The sequence below is a fragment of the Abramis brama genome (genome assembly GCF_963993115.1).
Source record: "Abramis brama genome assembly, chromosome: 1".
NCBI classification, from domain to species: Eukaryota; Metazoa; Chordata; class Actinopteri; order Cypriniformes; family Leuciscidae; genus Abramis; species Abramis brama.
Genome location: NC_139963.1, coordinates 54,279,384 through 54,286,984, shown reverse-complemented (window position 1 = coordinate 54,286,984; position 7,601 = coordinate 54,279,384).

The following is a 7,601-nucleotide window of genomic DNA, read 5'->3' as shown; positions in this document are numbered from 1 at the left end:
AAGCGACATGACGCTAAAGTACTCCATCCCGCAACTGCTTAAGTTAAGGAATAACATCAGTCCAATATACATTCCAGCCATTAAACAGCTTCAACTTCAAAGCCGACCCCACTACATCCATAGAAGCTGCCGTAGAAAGTTTGTTTTTTCTCAGTCTGGTAACTCCATTCCATCACTTTGGTCAAGTGAGCGCATTGTCGCACGGCATCTACGTCATCAGAACGCCTCTCTACCTGGAACAAATAGCGGAACTACAAAGCGGAACATAAAACGTGGAGTGGATTTCAGTCTACTTCGTTCTCTACAGTACACTACTCCATCAAACATCAAAATAGAACTGTTTAACACACAGTCTCTCACAAATAAATCTTGTCTTATACACAGCCACATATTGGACAGGAATATTGATATCATGTGTCTTACTGAGACCTGGCATCAGCCAGAGGGATATTTTGCATTAAATGAAGCATGTCCTCCTGGTTATCAATACTTGGAGAAAGCCCGCCACTCCGGTCGCGGTGGTGGCCTAGCAGTACTACATCGCAGTGACTTAAAACTCACCCCGCTGTCTCTGCCTTAACAGTCCACTTTTGAATGCCTTGCCTTCAGATGTAAACCACCTCTCACTGTGACTATTCTTCTCATTTACCGGCCTCCTAAGCAAAATCCAGCTTTTATGTCAGAGATAAATGAATTTCTCTCTTCACTCTGTACCACATCTGCTAACATTGTTATACTTGGAGATTTGAATATTCACGTTGACACCCCCTCCTGTCATCCAGCAGTTGATTTTTTACAGCTATTGGACGGTCTAAATCTCAAACAGCATGTTGATGTCCCAACACACAACAGAGGACATACACTTGACCTGGTCATTACTGACTCTGCCCCAATTGAAAATCTACTGGTATATGATCTTGGAGTGTCCGATCACAAAGTCATCTCAATGGAGGTGAACTTTTCTCATTACATCAAACCAAAACGTCAAATCAATTTCAGAAACATAAAAAATATCAACCCAGACACTTTGGCTTTGGACCTCCTAAAAATCCCATCAGCAAATTTCACATCTGTAAATGAATCAGTGGACTTTTATAATAGCACTCTGAGCAGTATTTTGGACCTCCATGCACCTGAAAAAACACGAATAGTCACTTTCTCTCGTACATCCCCCTGGTTCACTCCAGAACTACGGAAAATGAAAACAGCGGGGCGTGTACTTGAGCGGCGTGTTTCAAAAACTGGACTTACTGTTCACAAAATAGCCTATCAAGAACATCAAAAGGCCTACTCAATGTCACTAAAAACAGCACGAACACAGTTCTACTCAAACATCATTAGTAAAAATCAGGGAAACTCCAAGCAGCTTTTCTCCACAATAAATCATCTTATCAAGCCACAAACTACTTCACACAATGACATATCAGAAGAGAAATGCAACAGCTTCATCACCTTCTTCAGGAAAAAAGTTGAGACCATCCGCTCCCTCCTTTCCAGCACCCCTGCTCTGTCTGTCCCCACTGCCGACCCACAGCCTGGGACCTTCCAGCCCTTCTGTTGTTTTCCTGAAATCTCTAAGCAACAAGTTGAGGACATCATCAGCAGGATGAAAGCTTCCACCTGTATGCTGGACCCTTTTCCTACAGCTTTGGTGAAAACACACATCAGCTCTCTTAGTCCCTTAATAACCAAAGTCATCAACCATTCTCTACACACTGGTCATGTTCCATCTGCTCTAAAAACTGCTGTCATCAAACCCCTTCTAAAAAACCCCACTTCAGACCCTGAAGTTCTTGCAAACTACAGGCCTATTTCCAACCTTCCATTCTTGTCCAAAGTTCTAGAAAAAGTTGTTGCTGCCCATCTTCAGGATCATCTAAATTCAAACTCCCTTTTTGAAAAATTTCAGTCCGGTTTCCGTTCCGCTCACAGTTCTGAAACAGCCCTGATCAGGGTCACAAATGACCTGTTGATGGCGGCTGATACCGGCACACCATCGCTCCTCATCCTACTGGATCTATCTGCAGCTTTTGACACGGTTGATCACAATATCCTCCTTCAGCGCCTCCATCATTCTATCCGACTCTCTGACACTGCTTTGAGCTGGTTCCAGTCCTACCTGTCTGGAAGAACAGAGTATGTTTCCTTGGGAGGTGTAAAGTCTCAGACGCATACAGTCACTTGTGGTGTCCCTCAAGGGTCGGTTCTCGGCCCGATTCTGTTCACCATCTATACTCTTCCCCTTGGCCACATAATCAACAGGCATGGAATATCATTTCATTGCTATGCCGATGACACTCAGCTATATATAAAAACCAACCTCACTTCATCTACAGCCACTCTGTCATCTCTGAGCTCCTGTCATGAGGAGATTGAGGCATGGATGAAGGCAAACTTCCTACAGCTAAATAGCTCCAAAACAGAAGCTATTTTAGTTGGTACACCACATCAGGTCCAGTCATCACCTATAACGCACATCACCTTCTCTGGTCAAAACATTCCACTATCATCGACAGTCACCAACCTGGGAGTAAGATTTGATGCTCAACTCACATTTGACGCCCACATACAACATCTATGTAAAACCTCCTTCTATCATCTTAGGAACATTGCTAAACTCCGTCCCACACTTGGTCTGTCAGATGCTGAAAAACTTGTCCATGCTTTTGTATCCTCCAGGCTGGACTACAGCAACGCTCTCCTTTTTGGGATTCCTAGCAAAAGTCTACAAAAATTACAATACATTCAGAACAGTGCTGCCAGGATCCTAATGAGGATAAGGAAATATGACCATATCACACCCATCCTTCACTCACTCCACTGGCTCCCTGTCTTATACAGGATTAACTATAAAATCATCTTACTTACCCATCAATGCATCCACGGAAACGCACCCCCCTACTTAAAGGAACTACTTGCAACACAAAACTCTTCACGCAACCTCCGCTCTGGAAACAAAGCCCTTCTGCAACCACCCAGAACTAAGCTCCTCACTATGGGGGATCGAGCCTTCTGCTCAGCCGCGCCGCGTCTCTGGAATTCCCTTCCAGAAAACCTAAGGGCTTCTCAAGCCATGGACTCTTTTAAGATAGAACTCAAAACATTTCTTTTTAAACAAGCATTTTTTACTTTTTGCTAACTTTTTAAGTGTTCTTGCTGTTTTTAATTTTGTTTATGTGTAGCACTTTGGGATTGTTTTTAACTATGAAAAGTGCTTTACAAATAAAATATATTATTATTATTATTATTATTATAATAAATTGTTACATTTGATTTTACTCTGACTTTCTCTGACATTGTTTTCCCAAGTAGATTAAACGGATTTGATTCCTATTTTGTCCCAGTGCAGGGCCAGTTGTGGGTTATTAATTGGCTGAGACTTGGGCCAGTAATGGTCATTGTGTGGCCCTTGTCTTTGATCCAGATCTGGGCCACTACACTGTCAGAAATAGGGGTACAGCAGGAGTCCATTTCTGTCCCCCAAGGTACATATATGTACCTTTTTTGAGGGTCAAAAAGGTACATATATGTCCCCAAGCATTAAAAGGTACAAATATATACCGTTTCTTTTAAAGGTCCCGTTATATGCCCCTTTTCACAAGATGTAAAATAAGTCTCTGATGTCCCCAGAGTGTGTATGTGAAGTTTGAGCTCTAAATACCCAACAGATCATTTTTTACAGCATGTTTAAATTGACATTTTTTGGGGCTCAGAAAAACGAGCCGTTTCAGTGAGTGCCCTTTAAATGCAAATGAGCTGCTGCTGGACGACCCAGGGGGCGGAGCTTCATGAGCTCGCTCTCAGTCTGTCAGGACAATTTCATCTCACGGAATGATGATAATATCAGAAACTCTCAGTAACGGCGTTCATTTCGAGTCGGACAATAATGCCTACAGAGTCAGAGTGCTGTATAGAGATGAAACAGGTATGGTTTAGTAGTTTAATTACGGTTATTATAACGTATTTGTCATCTGCTTGTATGTACACAGCAAAAACTCCAGTGTTAAATTAACACTCCTGGGAGTGTATATGAGTCCACACTCAAGAGTGTAAAGTGTTAAAATATGAGTGTTAAATTAACACTCAAGAGTGTTAAAGTTAATGAGCTAATTAAGTGATTAATTTAGTGATGATTGAGCATTATTGAAGACATCTGATGTTAACAAGCAGAATCACTGAAGAAGAAAATCTCAAATTGTAAGTTACCATTATGGTGATGGGTGTTTACTTTAGTTGGGCTCTTGACCCTTATAGGTTTACTTTAAATTTTGCTTGTCTGCTGTTATTGATTTATAACAGTCAGATGAACAAAGAAAAATGTGATCTGATAGTGTTGGTTATGTTTTGACATAATCATGTTGAGATCTGAAAAACAAAACTTATTGAGATAGTTTGGTTTAAGTTGTTAATTACAGCAGCTCTGTGATCTACAGCATATGATTTTTCAGTATTTTTCATATAATCCAAAAATATTTCATTGTTCTGATCAAAACACTTTCAAATGAATTTATTTAGAAACACAGATATCAATAATCAGCCTGTGAATCTCAACAATGGTGACAATAATAAAGCATGTTGCAGTGGCTGCCACCAATCACAACTCATTAATGGCTCCCATCATGCATTGCGGTATGAATAAATTATGATCTGAATTGTCTATGTAATTTACTTTTCCTAATTGAATATTCTGCTCGTCACCATTGTTGAGATGCATAGACTGAATCTTGACGTCTGTGTGTGCCTAAAAGAAAGATTTTTTTTTTTCAAAACAACTTTTAAGAAATCCTTTGTATTATATCTAAAATTCTGGATATTTATGCAGAATCACAGTTATGCTGTAACCAACAACATAAATCTAAGTCAGAAATATGAGTTCAGTGATCAAGTTCAAATGATGATTGTCATAATATAACCGGCATCATCAGATCACTTTTTTCTGTGTTCATCTGTCAGTTATAACTCAGATACAGCATACAAACAAAATCTAAAGTTAATAATATAAGGGTCAAGAGCCCAACTAAAGCAAACACCCATCACCATAACGGTGGCTTACAATTTGAGATTTTCTCCTTCAGTGATTCTGCTTGTTAACATCAGGTGTCTTCAATAATGATCAATCATCACTAAATTAATCACTTAATTAGCTCATTAACTTTAACACTCTTGAGTGTTAATTTAACACTCATATTTTAACACTTTACACTCTTGAGTGTGGACTCATATACACTCCCAGGAGTGTTAATTTAACACTGGAGTTTTTGCTGTGTATCATTATATATTAACAGCCTACAAGTCTGCTGTTTCGGACCAGGTCCGAATGATGATCAAACATGTACTGATGAGTTTAATAAAGTTTATTGTACATCACACAAAAGATGAAGCGTCAGTTTTACTTTAGAAAATCACCGTAAGAGCTGAGTAAACACAGTAGCCTAAGTTATAAGAAGTGCGCAAGTAGCCAGTAGAGTTGAGGGAGCATTCCTGTGGGCAGAGGTTAGTCTAAACACGGTTCTGGTGATGTCACTAATGAAGGAAGTAGAGGGGTGTAGTCCAATCGAGCCGTTTTATGTAGTCAACTTCTGTTAAATAAAATATCTCGCTTGGCATTGAACTTTGAGCGTTATAATTTTACAGATATTATTTATACTCTAACAACAACATTACACACTAACTAAACTTTGAAACATGGAATCGCATGCAACGGGACCTTTAAAGGTTACGGTACAATATCAAAAGATTTTTTTTTTTTAAGGTTTTAATGATACCTTAATCATTTAAGGTATATTTTAACTTATCACTATATTTTGAGTAGCCTTGAAATAAAGGAAATAAAAATTGTGTAAGTCAATTTACTGATATTAAATACCGATAAATATTAAACACAGCAAAAACTCCAGTGTTAAATGAACTCTCCTGGGAGTTTATTTGGCTCCAGACTCAAGAGTGTTAAAGTGTTAAAATATGAATGTTAAATTAACAATCAAGATTGTTAAAGTTAATGATCTAATTAAGTGATTAATTGAGTGATGATTGACCATTATTGAAGACACCTGATGTTAACAAGCGGAATCACTGGAGAAAATATCATTTTTCAAGACACCGTTATAGTGATCAGTGTTTGCTTTAGTTGGGCTCTTGACCCGTAAACTGTTAACATTAGATTTTGCTTGGCTGCTGTATCTGAGTTATCACTCTCAGATGAACAAAGAGAAAAGTTGATCAGGTGGTGTTGGTTATGTTTTGACATAATCAGAAATTGCCTGAATCACTGAACTCATTTAAAGTCTAATCTCAGACTTAAATGTTTATTGTTGATTATAGCATCACTGTGATACTATAGCATAAGATCCAGAAGTTTTGAAATAATCTAAAGGATTTCTTAAAAGTTGTTCTGATAAAACAAATCTTTCTTTTAGGCACACACAGACATCAAGATTCAGTGTATGAATCTCAACAATGGTGACAAAAAGAATATTCAATTAGGGAAAGGAAATAACATAGACAATTCAGATCATAATTTATTCATACCGCAATGCATGATGGGAGCCATGAATGAGTTTTGATTGGTGGCAGCCACTGCAACATGCTTTATTATTGTCACCATTGTTGAGATTCACAGGCTGATTATTGATGTCAGTGTGTCTACATAAAAGACTTTTCAAAGTCTTTTGATCAGAACAACTTTTATGAATATTTAGATTATATTGAAAATGCTGATTTTTTTTTGCTGTAGAATCACAGCGATGCTGTAATCAACAATAAACATTTAAGTCTGAGATTAGACTTTAAATGAGTTCAGTGTTTCAGGTCAAATTATGATGATATCAAAACATAACCAGCACCACCTGATCAACTTTTCTCTTTGTTCACCAGCCGTTATAACTCAGATACAACAGCCAAACAAAATCTAAAGTTAATGATTTAAGGGCCAAGAGCCCAACTAAAGCAAACACTGATCACAATAACGGTGTCTTAAAAAAATATATTTTCTCCTTCAGTGATTCTGCTTGTTAACATCAGGTGTCTTCAATAATGCCCAATCATCACTCAATGAATCACTTAATTATATCATTAACTTTAACACTCTTGAGTCTGGAGTCATATAAACTCCCAGGAGAGTTCAATTAACACTGGAGTGTTTGCTGTTGGACCTCAAGGTATGTATCTCCTTGATCATATGTAACTTTTTGAGGATCAAAAAGCATTAAAAGTTACATGTACCGTTTCTTTTAAAGGTTAAGGTACAATATTGTACCCTTGAGGGTACAGCCCCAGTGACAAGCCATTGTACCCCTAAAGGTACAATTATGTACTTTATTTTCTGAGAGTGTATGTAGAGCCAGCCCTGATTGGCTGCTTGAATCTCAATTTAAAAGAACGTCCAGTTCGCGGCCTTTCTTTCTTTTAGCTATCGGTGGAGAAGTCATAGCACGGTTACTCATGGTTCTTACAGGGCTTTCAACCGAGGAGGTCCTTCAGAAAATATCAGAAGCAGGCATAGAAGTATCCGACGTCGAGATGAAAGGATATGAAATGGACTTTCAGGCAAATGACACTTACTCAGATGATAATAATTTATATGTCACAGCTAGACATTAAGT